At 36.1% G+C, this 18,300-nt stretch overlaps 1 long non-coding RNA gene and 1 pseudogene across 5 annotated transcripts in view; one reads left to right on the top strand and one right to left on the bottom strand.

Annotated features, from left to right (window-relative positions):
• The window catches only part of LOC137204797 (uncharacterized), a 420,535-nt gene that overhangs the window by 369,221 nt on the left and 33,014 nt on the right, over positions 1–18,300 (top strand). The window lies entirely within an intron of this gene.
• Positions 5,822–7,715, bottom strand: LOC137205101 (type 2 phosphatidylinositol 4,5-bisphosphate 4-phosphatase pseudogene; annotated as a pseudogene).

Here is an 18,300-nt window from a genome sequence, read left to right as displayed (position 1 = left end):
TAAAATAATCATGAGGCTTAAGATGAGTTAGTGGAGTTTGTGACAATAAATTAAAGCCTTTTATGGGATATTCTGAGGGTTCTGGTACAGCAGAAGCACCATGGAATAGAGATTCATTCTTTGAATGCTTTTTTGGTGATTTGTTTAAAGCTTTTCACTGAATATGAAGTCTTCATTTTCGTACAATCCAACAAAAGCTCCAAAAATATGTGTTTCTAAAAACTATTTCATGGAAACAAAAATCATTATTGCATCTTCCAAGAGAAAAAGATCACTTTTTTGGTAAGCCTGTGAAAGCTGATGAACTCATAGGTTTACATGAGAATTTGCTAAATGTGGTTATTCCAAATTTGAGCTATAGAAAAGTTGTAGTGAAGTTCTGTGCAACACCTAACACCCAGGAGGTGATCACCTCTCTCAGTTTGCTTGAGACTGATCATGAGGGTCTCAACATTCTCCTCAGCCTGACTGAACTTCAGGATGCCTTTTTCCTAATTCTTGGCCCCTGACCTCCCTTTTCTTAGAGCATTTACTTTAGGAAACTTAGAGTTGTAAATTGTTTTCTGTCCCTTTGAGATGTAAATCTTCTCACAGCCCCTTGACAGTTTCACAACCCAGGAATGTCTTTCCAGGGGATCTGGGAATCATCTATTTGATATATAATCATCACGAAAGATATCATGCTATCTCCCTGTTTCTGTGTGAGGTAGGAGCCTAACTTCAATAAACAACAATTAACAAACACAAATGGCCTAACCCTATTCATCAGTGACTCCCTAATATTCCCCAGTACTTTTCCACTAACTCTCCCTACAGCTTAAAAACCCTCTCACCTTTGTTTCAGCGGAGTTGAGTTCAATTTCTCTCTCCTGTTGCAATAGTCTTGAACAAGGGTTCTTTGATTGTTTAACTCCATTTGATGCATTTTTCTTTTGACAGGACTTTCCCAGAGTTAGTATTAAAAACCCAAGTCACAGGAACCATCTCAGACCCAGGCAAACCAGAAGAGTCAGGCTTGTTTGTTTTTAACACAACCCTTAAACTCATTTATAGGTAGTTCTGAAGCCTGATTTTCTCTCAGAAGAGCATGAGTTGCCAACGACCATGCTGCTGTGTGTGGTGGTCTGCACATCATTATTCTGTTGGACAGAGTAGGTGCTCGATAAATATTTATCCAGTAAATAAATGGAGATAACTCAACAAGGATATGAACACACTTATGTCATTGAAGCATTTGCCTTTATTGTTAGATCAATACAGAATATAGGATGACCCTTGTTCACCTATCCATTCATTTAGTGATTCATTAATTTATTCATCTATACATTCAACAAATAGATATTGAGAACCTCCTATTTGTCAACCTAACAGATTCTTCCCGGCCCTTTAGTAGTTTATAGACTAGAAGAAGAAATAACAATGAATAAGAAAACAACAAAAGCAATGACAACAACAACAACACACACAATTTAGACTGCGGAAAGTCCTGTGTGATACGAAAAAATGTAAATTAGGCGTTGACTATAATCTTCTATTTTCACTCTTTTATAATCTTTTAAAAGTCCTAAAACTCTTCAAAGACTGGAGATTTGGTTTTTTGGTTATGGTATGCAAATATCGTCCTGAATGTCATGAGGTGGTTTAATATATTCTTTCAATATACTAAACCGTTAAGAAGGAAAGAATATATGTATCTACCGAGGCTCGTATACTAACTACTATAACAATTCAGCATTTTCGGAAACCATTTTTGGTATCCTGAATTATTTTAAATATTAAATAATGAATTTCAAATTTGTATTTTAGAACATGAAATTGAGTCCTTTGGGAGAGGTTATCTTGTGAGCAAGCTAATAGCCCTCACATGGCCAAACAGATGGAATTTTGCTGCTGACATCAATTTTTCCTATCGTGCTGGGAAACAAAAAGTGATTCCTATTCCAAGTAATACAGGAGAAAGACTGATATGGCCGTGTCTGACTAAGATTTGTGGATGGTCATTGGAGTATATGTCACTTCTATGACTTTCTTTTAACACAGTAGAATAATGTGCTTCTGTGTGTGTGTGTGTGTGTGTGTTTGACTTGTGAAGTGCTATTTTTAAATGAGTATATACAGTCAGAGCAGTTATGTTTTTGCTATGACTATTAGGGTAGAAATTACAATGCTTACAAATGACTGAAAAAATGTTTTCTAGTAATGTTTCTCATTTCTCCTAGCCCAGTGTTGGTTAATCAAGCATGCTTCATTCAACTTCACTAAGATTCTTGTGGGGTTGCTGGAGAGGAGTAGGTTGAACACTTGTGACATACTTCAGCAGAGGTGTCAGCTAACTGGATTCATGGTTCACAAGAAACAAAATTCTTACATGCCTAAACACTTGTTAGTCAAGTGGTGCAAACCTATTATATAGATGTGAAATCTGTATTGGTTAGGACTATTTTAATTGCAAATAACAAACCTCAACATGAACTGGTATAATCAAAAACCACAAATGAATTTATTGACTTTATAGCTCAGCAATCCAGATAAAGGATGCTAATGTGACTTGGCACAGTGAATAAGCCACTAGTCATCTAATTTTTTTCCTTGTCTTTTTGCTCCATCTTCCATGGCACTAGTATTCATTTTCAGTTCTACATGGTGGCCCCAGGATTTTCTTTTATGTAGAGTGCAGTTCTGTATCTCATATTATCTCAGCAATTCATGCAGAGGAAGAAAACGGCTACTTCCCTGTGGTCTCCCTTACTTGAACTGTGTTATAGGTTCACCCTTAAATTGAATATCAAGGCCATGGTGATGAGATGAATTGATTGGATTAAGCCTGTTCAGGACCACTTCAACAGCATTGCCACTATACTGTTGGGAGAAGTAAACTTCTCCAAGGGTCAGTCAGGCTACTTTTGATTGAAGAAGGAGGAAATAGGTGTTTCACATTCTAAAGGCCACTACTAAAACTTCCCATATAATTTATACAAAGACAGATTAGCTGTCAAATAACCTCTTCCAACATGTCTCATGGACAGTGAAGTAATATCCTTGTAGTGTCCTTTCTCCTTCCCACTTGATTCATCCTTCCCAGAAAGGACTCTTGGATTATCTTCCTGAGTTTTCCATACTCTTTCTCTCCAATCGTCTACTTCTCTTGTCCACACAAGGCTCTCCCACCTCCCAGCCTCTACCAATTTTAAGATGCACATCAAATCCCTATTCTTCTCTTTACCCTCACAGAAGCATTTGGTGGTCTATCAGGTAGAACCTCAGTGACCCATGATAACTGGACTCTACACCATTAACTAAAGAAAACTCTTTTTCCTTTTCTTGAAAAGATAGGAACTAGTTCTTGTAAACCACGATTGTCTAATCTTTTCTTCTTGGAAAAGAGGAAATTTATTTTTACCCACTGCTGGAAAAATATTCTCTTTTCATCAAAATGAGCAGAATGATTCTTTAAAATGCTAAAAGAAAAAGGTAAAATTAATTTTAGTTTAACATTTATATTCTATTATAATACTCCTAAAGTATATCTTTGCTGAGAAGAGATGCAAAGAGAAGAGAAGGCTATGAGTTAGTTATAAATTCATGCTAATCTACTCAATTTTTCTATTTTCAGATAACTTAAAGGGTAGGATGATAGTAATAATAGCAAACACACATATAGCATCTACTGTGTGTCAGGCAGTGTTCAAACATTTAATAATTTTTTTGATTCTCACAATAGCTCTATGAGATATGTAATATTATTACCTACATTTTAAATAGAACTATGTCACAGAGTAGCTAAGCAACTTGCCCAGGGGACATAACTAACAGGTGGCGGAGCTGGGTTGTGAACCCAGGCAGTTTGGCTTCAGAATCCAGGTTTTCACTTTTAACCCTATACTACTATGGATGATTATATTTTCTGAGTTGGTGGTTAACTAAAAAGTGACTTAGATGACATGATGAAATACAAGGTCAGAAAGATGATTTATTAATTTCATTCTTTTTAGATTAGATTAGGACCCAGAAAAATCTATTCAGGGAGAATATGAGACTTTTGTCTACTTCTGTAATTCTAGGGGATGCCAACTAGCTATTGTGCCCCACTCCATATGTGAAAGCTTATTAGTTATCTGTTTTATATATTGTAGTGTGTATATGTCAATACCAATTAGGACAAATCTGAATCTTTTCACTTAAACTGCTGTCAAGCCAGGTCTACCCCATGTTATCCATACACAGTTTCTTTTGCTCCCAAATCAGGACTTTACCTTTATTCTTATTTTGTTATACTGTTTGAAACCATCATGTGTTAGAGTACTCCTGAATCTCAATTTTGTCATTTAATATTTTAACCATTCATTTCAGATACATATATATTTCATATATATCTACATACATTTCAGATATATATATATATATGCACATCTTCCATGTTATTATAAAAAATCTTTTATAAGAAAGAATGAAAGACCAAGCCCTGTATGGAATAACCATAATCACTATGGGTTTATCTAGTTTTGAGTTTTATTTAATGTTTCCTCTCTATTCTTAAGATTTCTGATTCCTTAGCATAAAAGCATTTTGAAGTACTTTTAAATATTTCAATAGATGTGTTACTCTTAACCTTTTTTATGATGGTTTCTATAGATAATGACTGTTTTCATGAATATTTAACCAAAGAAATGTAATAAGCTGAGGTAATTCTCTGCCTAGTTTAACATCTATTTTATATGGTGATTCATATGGCATCTTTTATTTTATGGTAGTTAAATATTTAGTCTATTAAAATAAGGTAAAAATTTTAAAGAACATTCATTTCAAAGTGGTTAGGATTCTCTTTTTAAAAAATTAATCAATTTTTGGCTGCATTGGGTCTTCATTGATGCATGGGGGCTTTCTCCGGTTGCGGCGAGCGGGGGCTACTCTTCGTTGCAGTGCATGGGCTTCTCATTGCGGTGCCTTCTTTTGTTGTGGAGCACGGGCTCTAGGCCCACAGGCTCTGTAGCTGTGGTGCACAGGCTTAGCTGCTCCACGGCATGTGGGATCATCGCGGACCAGAGCTCAAACCCGCATTCCCTGCATTGGCAGGCGGATTCTTAACCACTGTGCCACTAGGGAAGTCCAGGATACTCTTAGATAATAAAATATATGTCCCTTTTTATTGTGATAATAAAGAGCATACCTGTTTAGCATGTGGACTGCAGGTTAAACTTGCTTTATTGTGTCTCTAGTAAAGTATTCTGGATCAAATAGAAGATATTGATGATGATAAGTAGTTTCTCTTCTTTTCTTTTCTTTTTTTTTAAGAGATGTGAAAGAATATGAAGACCAAGCTTTATTATTTGGAGCTTGAAAACTTAGCAGCAAAACAAACTATTGGCATATAATGTAGTACAATGAGCATTTGTTCATAAAAGACTCCCAAAGTCTTAAAACTTCATACATAAACCAGAGTGAAATCCACTAGGTTGGGCTTTCCTGGTGGCGCAGCGGTTGAGAATCTGCCTGCTAATGCAGGGGACACAGGTTCAAGCCCTAGTCTGGGAGGATCCCACATGCCGCGGAGCAACTAGGCCCATGAGCCATGACTGCTGAGCCTGCGCGTCTGGAGCATGTGCTCCGCAACAAGAGAGGCCACGATAGTGAGAGGCCCGCGCACGGTGATGAAGAATGGCCCCCGCTGGCCGCAACTAGAGAAAGCCCTCGCACAGAAATGAAGACCCAACACACCCAAAAAAAAAAAAAAATCCATTAGGTAAATGATTTAAAGATGTCCAGAGTAGCTTATTGAGAACTGCTAGATACTCTCACCTGCATGACCAAATCATAAACAAGCTTATGCAAAACCAAGTTCTGGATAACTCACTCTTATGGCCCCCCAATAACAAGCTCAGATAAGGCAGATCAAAGCTAAGAGATAAGCAACTGCCCAAGAAACATAGGTTGCATGAAATCGCCTTGCAAAATCTTGGGTGCCAACAGTTAATCCAACTCCAGTGAAAATACATATCATTCCGGTGGTAATATACACACAGCAGCACCTTCGAGGAAGTGCACTACCCACTGAGGAAATTTTTTTGCAGTGTGGGCATTTTGCCAGTGTTGAACCTCAGTTCCATCCACGAGAACATGTTTCCACAGTGCCCACACATGATCCTTGTACCTTCTGGTTGGACTGGCAATGCAGGTTGAGCTGGCTGTTCTTCAGAAATAAGCATTACTAGGCCAAGGTTAATTACGTGTCTACAGGTGGGTCTTGGACATCCTATTTGCCATGATGTGTCCTTATAAATGAGGAGACAATTACAAGGGCATCTAACATACTTCTTCCTTGTTGGGGGATTTCCGACTGGCCTAGCATCATTGCAAACCGTGCACCTAACCACAAGCTGGTGAAGCTTGCCATCCAAATTGATGAGAGATTGGCACACATGGTACTTTATTACTGGAATATCACTGGCGTCTGGGCTGGCGATGGCTGTGTATGGAGGTGGGAGTTCTGCTCTGGGGCTGCTTTCTTGTAAGTATGGTGGGGACATGGGAGTGACATTTCTTGAATGGGATGCGCAGAGCAGAGGCAAACGTTCGTCCACCCCATCAGCAGTCGTGACTGCAGCAGTGATGGCGGGGCTGGCAGGGAGAGGCTGAGTCTAGTAGTTTCTCTTTCCTAAATTCAGTTTCATATTTATTATTAGATTTGAAATTGAGAGGTTTTAAAATAATGCCTTATTTTCAGTGTAGGAGATGTTGATCTGAAGAATGGAATTTGAAACTTGGTTCTGTTAATTAATTACATGAATTGAATGCTCAAAGCTTTATCTTTATGTCTAGTAAAGTAATAATAAGAATACCAATCTTGCTGGTTTTTAAGGCGTTTCAATGAGATAGTATATGTTAAATTATAATGGTATTGCTTGCTTGGCAAATGGTAGGGAGCTTTTTAAAAAACCTTCTTCACTGTTTAGTACAACCATAACCTTATTAGGAGACTAGTGTAGGTAAGTGGTCTGTTAACTTTATGAGGGGGTAGAAGGCTCACAAAACATACTTTGTTAATATTTCAAAATATGGATAATTCAGAAACTTCAAACATTGTACTGTTGCATGAAATGACCTTCACAGGTCATTTAGTAAATAGTACTTGAAGTATGCTTGGGTTGCAAGGAATGAAATGGGTGACATTAGTTTAGCACAACATATCCTGTGGAATCAGCGTGTAACTTTTATTTTCTCCTTTAGCTTTGAGTGAAGAATGCAATTTCAGTTGAGCACAGAGTTGGAGATTCAGACAACTAGGGTTTTATTACCAGCTCCATCAATGACATACAGTGTGCCATTAGGGAAAAATTATTTTTCTGAACATCAGAATTCTCTTCTTAAAATGGAAACGAATTTGGTGGCTTGGAAAATAATATTGGATTTGGCAAATATAGGTACATTCAATATTCTAGAACACCTTTGATTTAATGAGACAATGAAATTCATGCTGTGTTTATAATACCAAGAAATAGCAAATAGATATAGTTGTAAATAGTGATGATGATGGTGGTGATGATGATGATGATAGTAATAAAAAATAAACAACTACATAGGAAGTTACATCAGCCAGTGTAGCCATATTGATGCAGCATGATGTGCTATGTTGTGAATGTGGAAGGGCAAAATCACCTGTGCCCTTTAAGAGCATTGCCAGCCAAATTAGCCCTCTCCAGTGTGGTCTGAACTGGCATCACTATACAAGAACACCGACCTGAGTGCTCACGTTTGATCTTGGCGATTGTGTGCCCTATCATTCAGTATTTGTATGATTGTGTAAGCACAGGTGTATGTTAGCCTATTTGTAGTTCTCCAAACTGTGGATCAGGGGTTGTATATAAAACAAAGCAGGAAGAGTCGGTTGACATAAGACAAGGAGAGGAACTATTTTCATCAACAAAGTGATTCTAAACCAGTCTTCAAACCCATCAGGAGATTCTGTTAAGAGCTAAGAATCAGGAAGACAGCCAGAAGGTGAGTAAGGTGGATAGTCAGACGCAATAGGGAGCAGATTAACTGTTGTCTCATGTTCCTGTGGATGTACTAGGGTGAGAAAGATATGAATGAAGACAAGTACAATTAACCTCGAACTGGGAAAGAGACTCTTCAAAGTCTTTAACTAAAAGGGAAAGGGCTTTTAATTAGGTCCCTGGAGACTCGCAGTTGTGTAGGACTAATCAGGGTGAGGCTGGATCTAGTTTTAACATCCTGAGCAGAAAGGAACACAGCATTGGCCACCAGAAAATGTCAGTGAATGACAAGTATGGTAACATTTCTGATTTTTAATGTCTTTGGTTTATTCATGTATCCTATAAACAGGGATTTACATGATTTTAACCCATTAGATAGAGCCATATTTAAGAACATGTATTTATTATTAAATAAATCTGGAAGATGTAAATAAGCAAAAATATCAGAGAGCAATTTGGAGAGAAAAAACAATGAGATATCACAAATTAAATGCAATAAATCTCAAGTCAGAAAAGAGATAATAAAACAGAAAAAGCTTTAAAAGATTCCTGCTATGCACAAAAAGGAAATTTTGTTTGTTAGTTTGTTTTGTAAATAATAGTAAATATAATTGGATAGAATTTTTTGTTGTTGCTGTTCGTAAGGATGATTTATTGGAAGCATAGTTCACAAAAATATCTCACAAAATTCAGACAATTTAAATTGAATATAAAAATAACTGATTTTGCAATTATCTGTTGAGTAACCACTATGTACCTGTCATTATTCTAGGCACTGGAGTAACAAATAGAACATAAACATCAACTCCATCCTTATGGGCCTTATAATAGTGAGAGAGAGACAACGATAAATGAAATATTTTTGACTGTAAATAAATTTAAGAATCAATAAAAAAACAAACAAGTAAGAGCAGAAAGGAAATCTGCAAACCTAGAACTATACTTGTGAAGAAAAACAAAGAATTTCTGTGTTAAATTTTTTAATAAATTAGCCATCCAGGAAAAGGTTAATGGATTTAGTCATTCATATTTTTACCAGTTAACTACGAAGAGGAATTCTGGAAAGATAGCAACATGCTCCCTCATTCCTGAATCCTTCTCCTTCCCAACTTAAAACCACTCTCAAATGAAATCCCTCAAGTGTCCCCTGAATGTTCCAAGGGAGAAAGCAAGCACCAGATTCCATTATCCTAGGTGCTCAGGGAGAGCCAAGAAACCAAATATTCCTAATTAACATTGACCTTATTGTTATTTTTTTTACTTACAAACACCCATCAGTGAAGAATACAATGGCCAGTAGTACAGTTAGGTACCACTACCTTGATTGGTGCTAAGGTACCAGCAGTTTTACCCATAGTTACTTCTGTACCATCATTGCAAAAGTCAACACATTTCTTCCATGGGGCCCAAAAAGTGATGTAATTAAAAAATATTACTCAGTATTTTGAATATTTCAGTGCCAGTTGTGCTTGTTGCCAAAAATTCACATAAAACAAGCTCTTCCCGGTTGCTTATTTAGTATCCATAACAGATGAATACAAGCAAATGAGCAAGTCCAGCCATGTCTGTAGATTCATCCATTTGTAAGGAAAAAGTACAGTTGTGCAGATGAGATATTATCTCATCTCCATGTTTTCAAGGAAAATTTTAATTTGACAAGATACTCTAATGCCGCAAATTGGCACTGATGTGAATGCCTTTATTTTTCATCAGCAAGCATTGAGCAATGTCAGTGGTCCAAAGTGGACTCTAGCTATTTTGTGTTCTTCTCTAGCCAATGGAATATGATAACATTCCCTGTAAGATATTTCAGTGGCTTCTCCAAGTCTAGTTTGAAAAACTGTAAGAAATAGTTTTGTCTGCTAAAGACTTTAGCCCAACTATGTTTTAAATATTTAATTATTTATTTTTTAAACTTTTGAATGCTTGGTCTCAAAATAACATTGCAACTTAACTGGCACTACAAAACTGTTTTAAAATATTCTGTTTCAAACGACACAATAAAAAAATCACTAGCATTTATAAGGTGCGGAAAGTAGCATTTTGTCACAGTTTTGTTTCTTGGTTACAGTTTCACCAGGTTCCTTAGAGAAGATTTCTCTCTTGCATTAGTCAAATGACCCTCTAATATGAGAGTTTAATTTTTCTCAGCATTTTTAGTTGTAGATGGTGCATCTGTGGGTTGAGAAAATGAGTCTTCTTTTTTTAAGCCAATAATCATTCCTCAAATATGTATTTCCTCTATTTGAAAATAAATGATTATATTCTAAAATAGTAATATTATTACTAAAAATATTATCTTTAGATAATTAAAAGATTAGAACTTCTTTAAAATTATACAAATCTAGACAACTTCTACTTCTTTTTGTGTTTCCATGTAGCTAAAAGGAGAATTTCAGAATTTCAGAGTAAGATTTATTGGATGATAATGAGTTTACAAAGATTAAAAGAAGTATAATCAAGACTTCCCTGGCAGTCCAGTGGTTAAGATTCTGCGCTTCCACTGCAGGGGGTGCAGGTTCCATCCCTGGTCAGGGAACTAAGATCCCGCATGCCTCGTGGTGCAGCACGAAACAAAACTACATCCATGTTATGACTTCCATAAAAAGAAGTATAATCAGTGATAGTAATAGAATAGTGTAAGTACTAATTAAAAATAAAGTTAATTTATGAAAATTCAAATATTTATATGCTGTAGATTTCAGAAAACATAGGAATATTCCACACAAGCACATATTCCATTAGCAGTAAAAACACATGTCCTGCATAACATGTCGTTTCTGGAAAGATGTACTGCACACTTATTCATGAGTGAAAGTAAAAGGGCAAAAATATCTCCATATTATATAGCATGGAAGTAGTTTGGCTTAGCAGAACCCTTGAAATTGTCTTGGGAACTTCTAGGGGTCCTTCAACCACACTTTGAGAACAATTGTCCTACTGGAAAAAAGGGAGTGGCTCATGAGTTCATTAAGCTGAATTATAGAACAATACAAAAAAGTTACAATTTTCACACTTTCTCTTTGATTAAAAATTTAAAATTCAAATTACATTTATATCAATAAATTCAAAGAAATATTCTTCCAAGGAAAATTTTAATCCACGTATCTCTGTTTCTATATACATTAGTATGTCTGTGTGTCTGATTTATAAGAAAATTCTGATTGTTTAATATAAGAGTTGACTTTAACCATAATAACGTAACTTTAATTTCTTTGCAAAGAAGAGTAAATGACAACTTTATGAAAATGATTTCATTACGTGAAATTTATGTCTGCTATAGACAGGAATTCTAAAATATTTTCTTAGGCAGCATCAAGAGCTCTGCAAGCACCACATGCTAAGAACATTAATCCCTCAATTCAAAAAATTATTTCTTTAGGACATACAAATACAAATGTGTCAAGGTAATAGAGTCAGAATTTTTAAAATGGCACTTTTAGGTGCAATGATAATGGTCACTGAATTGTCAAGTTGTGAATGCTGTGGTCTGGAAGGAATCTCAATGGTTATCTAGTTCAATTACCCATCAAATGCTTAATATACAGCTTCCCTGACAAGTTCAGTCTCTGCTTAAATGCCTCTAAATTAATATAGAAAAAGTACAATTCTTTAGTCTGTCATTTTTATGTGGCACTTTTGCTGGAAGTCCTTCTTTCTATAGAACAGACATTGGGTTTTTTATGCCCACTTTCCTACTAGTTTGATCCTTGAGACTGCGAAGACATTCTGATTGAGTCATTAACTATTTATGCAATCTTTGAAAGTCACCTAAGTGATCTAACTCCAGTCTTTCATAGGAAATGCTTGCATTTCCTAAGGTTTCTTTATGTTGTTTCTGCTCTCAAAATGGACAGTTTTTCCTCTCCACACACATGAGTCCATAGCACGTGTGATCTTCCGTGATCTTCTAATCTTTGGAATCCCAATTTCCTTTTCTCAAACTTGTTAAAAATTCTACCTACTCTTTTTTGTGAGTTATTTGAGAACAGCAAAAAAAGGTGCTAAGCTGTGAATACTCTACATACCAGCAATTAAAACAACACCTGGTTTAAATTAAATATTAACATTTTGGGAAAATGAATAAAGGGAAGTAATAAGTAGCATTTGCAACAGTTTAGTTAGGCAAAAGCACACACACATTTATTGCTATATTAAATAATAGAATTTGGGGCATTTGTGTCTTTAGTATGGTAGAAAAGGTCACAATAGATTGATGCTTCATCAGATAACAACTATATACTCTAGAGAAAACACATATACACACACATGCACACAGACATACCAACACGCAGTCTTACTTAATGACTCTTGGAAAGTGAATAAGAGCAGACATATATTAGAGGTGAGTTGAAATTTGGAAGAAAGGGCTGTCATGGGCTGAGTTTCCTATTTTGATGACCTGAGCTTGAGGCTAGCCAGAGCGTCAGGTACAAAGTAGTGAAGGGCAGCTAAAGAAGCAGAGGACAGAGAACAGGACACCATGGCCTCTAGAGTGTGGGGAAGAAGTCCCGAAGAGGAAAAAGCCAAAGAAGAGGAATTCTAAATTGTTTATATACTCTACCCAAATCTCTGATTGACCCTGGGACCAACCATACATGGAGCAAAGTCAAGGTTAGCTGCCCCTAAGGATAAAAGGACAGAACTGAGATCTGCAACACCACCCACTGCAGGTGAAACAGAATTTGCAGTTGGGGTCTAATCAATTTAACTGTTTACTAAAAACATTTTAAGAATAAGGGTCAAAAACATACCAAATTTGGTGAACGACTGAATTTTACATCTTCAAGAAGTTTAGTGAACCACAAGTAGAATAAGTACAAGTGACATGCCTAGCCACATCTGAATGAATCTGTTTGTAAATCAAAGAGAAAGAGAATACTGAAAGCAGTTAGGAAAAAGAAATGATTTGAAAGATTGTAGTTTTCACACCAGAGACAATGAAGATCAGAAGACCATGGATCAAATCTCTGAAGTATTGAAAGGAAAAACAATTGTTAAGCCAAAATTCTAGTACAGTAAAAATATGTTTTAAGAAAGAAGGTGAAATAAAGGCATTTTGGGTTAAAAAAAGCAAACAAAACCAAAAAATTATAGCAACAAAAAATTGTCAGCAGATCTGCACTTTAAGAAAGGCAGTTCTTCAAGCTGAAAGCAAGTGATACCAGAAATAAACTCACACACTTATGGTCAATTAATCTACAACAAAGAAGGCAAGAATATACAATGGAGGAAAGACGGTCTCTTCAATAAGTGGTGCTGGGAAATCTATATAGCTACATGTAAAAGAATAAAATTAGAACATTCTCTATCACCATATCCAGAAACAAACTGAAAATGGAATAGACCTAAATGTAGGACATGAAACCACAAAACTCCTAGGAGAAAACATAGGCAGAACACTTTGGACATAAATCATAGCAATATGTTTTTTGTCTCCTAAAGCAAAGGAAATAAAAGCAAAACCAAACAAATGGGGCCAAATTAAATTTAAAACTTTTGCACAGAAAAAAAACCTTCAACAAAATGAAAAGATGACCTATTGATTGGGAGAAAATATTTGCAAATGATATGACAATAAGGGGTTCATATACAAAATATATAAATGGCTCATAAAATTCAATATCAAAAAAAAAAACAACCTGATTAAAAGATGGGCAGAAGACCTGAACAGACCTTTTTCCAAAGAAGACATACAGATGACCAACAAGCACATGAAAAGATACTGAACATCACTAATCATCAAGGGAATGCAAATCAAAACTGCAATAAGCTATCACTGCATACCTGTCAGAAGAGCTGTCATCAAAAAGACCACATATAACAGATGCTGGAGAGGATGTGGAGAAAAGGGAACCCTTGTACACTGTTGGTGGAAATGTAAATTGGTGCAGTTACTATGAAAAACAGTATGGAGGTTCCTCAAATAACTGAAAATAGAGCTATCATATGACCCAGTAATTCCACTTTTGGGCATATATCCAGAAAATATTAAAACACTAATTTAAAAAGATATATGCACCCTAGTGTCCACAGCAGCATTATTTACAATAGCCAAGATACAGAAACAACCTAAGTGTCCATCAACAGACAAATGGATAAAGATGACTTGGTATATATATATACACATGCATACACACACACACAATGGAATACTATTCAGCCATAAAAAATAATAAAATTTTGCCATTGCACTAATGGAGATGGACTAAGCATAATAACCATTATGCTTAGTGAAATAAGTCAGAGACAGATAAATACAGCTTGTTATTACTTATATGTAGAATCTAAAAAATAAAACAAACAAATGAATATAGCAAAACAGATACAGACTCACAGATACAGAGAATAAGCTAGTGGTTACCAGTGAAGAGAGTGAATGGGGGAGGGGCAAGATAGGGGTAGGGGATTAAGAGGTACAAAATACTATGTATAAAATAAGCTACAAGGATGTATAGTACAGCACAGGGATCATAGCTTTAAAGGGAGTATATAAAAAATTTGAATCACTGTGTTGTATAAGTAAAACAAATATACTATTGTAAGCTAACTATTCTTCAATTAAAAAGAAAATGACATTAGTGTAAAAACTGGTTAAATGCAAATAAAGCCTCCAGTTTAGTTATCAGCATTTTCCCAGTCTTATCATCTTAGTTTTGACAATTGTATGAATATAAAAAATGTTAAAATTAAGGGAGGCTCTGTGAAGGTCTTTGGGAACCCTCAATACTACTTGGAAAACTTTTCTGACTGTCTAATATTATCACAAAATTAAAAGTTAAATAATAAACTTCTAAAGAAAAAAGGAGAAAATCTTTGCAATTTGGGGGAGCAAAAAGTATAAACCAGACAAAAACACATTAAATTTAGCTTTATTATTACATCCTGTTTTTCTCTTCAAAAGACATGGTTAAGAAAATAAACCACGCCAAAGATTGGGGAAAATATTTGTAATACGTGTATCTGCCAAAAGACTTGTAACCAAAATACATAAATAACTTTTACAACTCAACAGTGAAAACAGAAACAAACTTCTAAATATAAAAATAACTTCATTGACGCCTCACAGAAGAAGATAAAGTAATGGTCCTAAGTGCATGATAAGATGCTTAACATTAGTCATCAGGAAAATCCAGATAAAAATGAGACCGAGGGCTTCCCTGGTGGCGCAGTGGTTGAGAATCCGCCTGCCGATGCAGGGGGCATGGGTTCGTGCCCCGGTCCAGGAAGATCCCACATGCCGCCGAGTGGCTAGGCCCGTGAGCCATGGCCGCTGAGCCTGCGCGTCCGGAGCCTGTGCTCCACAACGGGAGCGGCCACAACAGTGAGAGGCCCGCGTACCGCAAAAAAAAAAAAAAAAAAAAAAAAAAAAGAAATGAGAGCTACATGCACAAATAGAATGGATGAAATTAAAAAGACTAACCATACTAAGTGTTGGTGACAATGTGGAATATAAAATTACTCATGATGGAAATATAAAATTAGATAACCAGCTTGGAAAACAAATTTGTACTTTTTAGAAATTTTAAATATACAACTAACATATGACCCATCCATTCCACTCTTAAGTACTTACCCAGGAGAAACACACAAAGACTTGTATATGCATGTCCATAGCAGCTTTATTTAAAATAGCTCCAAACTAGAAATAACCCAACTGTCCATCAGCAGATATGTGGTTAGAAAAATAAAACAATAAGAATGAAGAAATTACTGGTGCATGCAATCACATGGTTAAGTCTCAAGATCATTATGCTGAGTGAACAAGACCAGACATAAAAGAGTACTTACTACATAATTCCATTTCCATAAATACAAACTCCTTCATACTGACAGAAAACAGATCAGTGGTTGGCTGGGTTGAAGGTAGAGAAAGGGCTTGACTACAAAGGGGCACCAGGAGTCTTTTGGGGGTCATGGAAATATTCTGCTTTTTTAGTGTATTGGTGGTTTCATGGATGTGTGCATCTGTCAAAATTCATTTAATGGTACACTTCATATGTATGCAGTTTACCATTCCTAAAACATACTTCAAAAAATTTGATAAAAATAAAATGAAAGAACAGCATAATTTACAATTTGGAGACACCTCAGAGCTCATTTAGTAGCCTTCCGTGAGAAGGGGATCATAGTTTAGAATCTAGATTTTTTTTTGCTTCCCAGCCTGTGCCGTATTAACTACATAAATATGTATATGTATACCTATATAAGTGAAAATTCAGAATACTCCAGGACATAAGACTTTGAATCTTCTTGTTTAAATTCTGAAAGCAACTTATTTTCAAATATGTACCTCTGGACTACTTTGTCTTTCTTGCTAAAAGGGGAGAGGGAAGGCCACTGGGTTCTCAGAACATACTAGTTTGCCTGGCTTTGCCAGAAATGATAGGAATTCCTATTAGGATACATTTCCAAGCCCTGGAAATGTTTTCAATAAACCATGAGGAGTTTTGGCTCAACCTCCTGTTCAGTTCATGCCTCTTGGGCTTCACAGAATACTCAATCTGCAACATGTGCTAGAGAACTGGATGAGGCTATGATGGAAAACTTCTGCTATCATCTGCTACTTTGCTTTTTCTTTCATTCAGTTCTCCATTTCCACCTGCATGGGAAAGGAAACCTCAGACTCGCGGCAGAATGGGAGGTAAGGGCTAACCCTTCCCAGGTCTTGGAACTAGCCCTCGGGGATCTCTCTTATCCAACACATCTGAGCTAGTCCCAGAATCTTCATCTTGTCATTTGCAACACTCAGTGCAAAAGAAGTGTTTGAACATTATTTTACATGGCACACTCCAGCATTTATCTGGAACACAAAAAAGTTCAGTTCAGTTCAAACACGTGACTGGAGCTGGGGAATATATAAAGGGTATCTAAGCAGTTGGTGGGATCAGAATCTTGTAGAGGATACAGATGCAGTAGTTGACCATTTTGTACCCTATGCACAGAGATATATGTTGGATATTTATGGAGACTGTTCTTTTTTCCCTGAAATGAAACCCAGATGGAATAAAACACAACAGAGAAATTTTGACAAAGAAAGGTTTAAATTTTATCTTAAAAAATTAGAAAAGGGCAAAGTCCAAGTAGGAACTTTTTTGGTTGTAATTTCCTTATTGTGAAGCAAATGTTTGGATAACCTTAAAACCAATCTTACTACTTTGTCCTTCTTTGACAATGATATCAGGCTGTTTTATTCAATAGAATGATGGAATGGGTCACCTCTGAAGTCCAACTCTTGGAAACGACTCTACATTTATAGCCCTAGATGCTGCCAGCCTTCCATTCAGGTCTCTGGGACTCTAACAAGAAGGGTTGGTTCCTCTAACAATTCTTTCTATCTTCTTACATGTGGCTGTATCTGTTCTCAGACTTTTGGCTCTTCCCACCAGGTCTTTACAAAGATGCAGATGTTTCTTAAAAGTGGCAAGAAGATCAAAGGGACTTTTTGTGCCTGATGTGCTAGAATGGCTCGGAGTTCTGTTAAATCAGATTTGGACATATTACATAAAACCAGTAACTAGTGGTTTGCAAAGGTTGCTGGTGAAAGAATGGAGCTTCATAGGTCAACATGGCAGCACACAAAAATATGCCAGGTTTAATTGTCTTTTTCTTTTTAATTGTATCTGGAGATAGAAAATCAACAAAATGGATGCCGCTATACATTACAGCTGATTTGTTTTAGAGTATTAGTGCTTCTGCAATTAATTAGCCCATGTCTATGGACTATCGCTTGCTTCTTTTTTATTCTAAATATGACCAAAGAGTGTAGTTACCAAATGTAATGATGGCTCAAAGCAGAATTTAATATACAAACATAAAAATGAGCATTGGCTTCATGCAAAGCACTGAATAGGAACTGAGGAAACAAATAGAAGCTTTTCCTACCCACACAGAGGACACACGCTAAAGGGAAGAATAAAACAGTCATGTAACTGCAATATACATAAGTCCCCTAAAATTGTACAAAACGTTTATGGACTCTGAAGAGAAAGAGCTCAAATCCAGTTGATATACATTTTATCTTTGATGTACTTAAATTGCTTCTGAAGCTATCTTTCCTTTACATCCTGGGGTACCTGCTTTGATTCTCAGACTTGCTGTCAAGTGATTAGTAATCCTGATAAGGTTTTTTGTTTGTTTTTATTTTTAATTAATTAATTTATTTATTATTTTTGGCTGCATTGGGTCTTAGTTGCGGTACATGTGATCTTCGTTGAGGCACACGGGATCTTTTGTTGCAGCGTGCAGGCTTCTTTCTAGTTGTAGCATGCGGATTTTCTCTCTCTAATTGTGGTGTGCAGGCTCCAGG

Source organism: Pseudorca crassidens, chromosome 13 (genome assembly GCF_039906515.1).
Source record: "Pseudorca crassidens isolate mPseCra1 chromosome 13, mPseCra1.hap1, whole genome shotgun sequence".
Lineage (NCBI taxonomy): Eukaryota > Metazoa > Chordata > Mammalia > Artiodactyla > Delphinidae > Pseudorca > Pseudorca crassidens.
The sequence above is the reverse complement of the archived record's forward strand: the minus strand, read 5'-3'. Positions and strand labels throughout refer to the sequence as shown.